Here is a 218-nt window from a genome sequence, read left to right as displayed (position 1 = left end):
CTTGGTCAACTCATTCATATGCTTTATGCTTTATTCATCAACATGGCAAAACTTAATATTTTGTCCCATCAACTAAGTGACATTTCATATCCATTTTGACAGAAATCTTGTTTCTTCCCTTATACCTTTATCATAAAGCACTGAATACACAGAACTTTCCCAGGTACTAAAATGTATAATGCCACTGCCATGGGATACACATCAAATTGTTGTTACTG

This window comes from Penaeus monodon, chromosome 24 (assembly GCF_015228065.2).
Source record: "Penaeus monodon isolate SGIC_2016 chromosome 24, NSTDA_Pmon_1, whole genome shotgun sequence".
NCBI lineage: Eukaryota > Metazoa > Arthropoda > Malacostraca > Decapoda > Penaeidae > Penaeus > Penaeus monodon.
Note: the sequence above shows the minus strand (reverse complement) of the source record.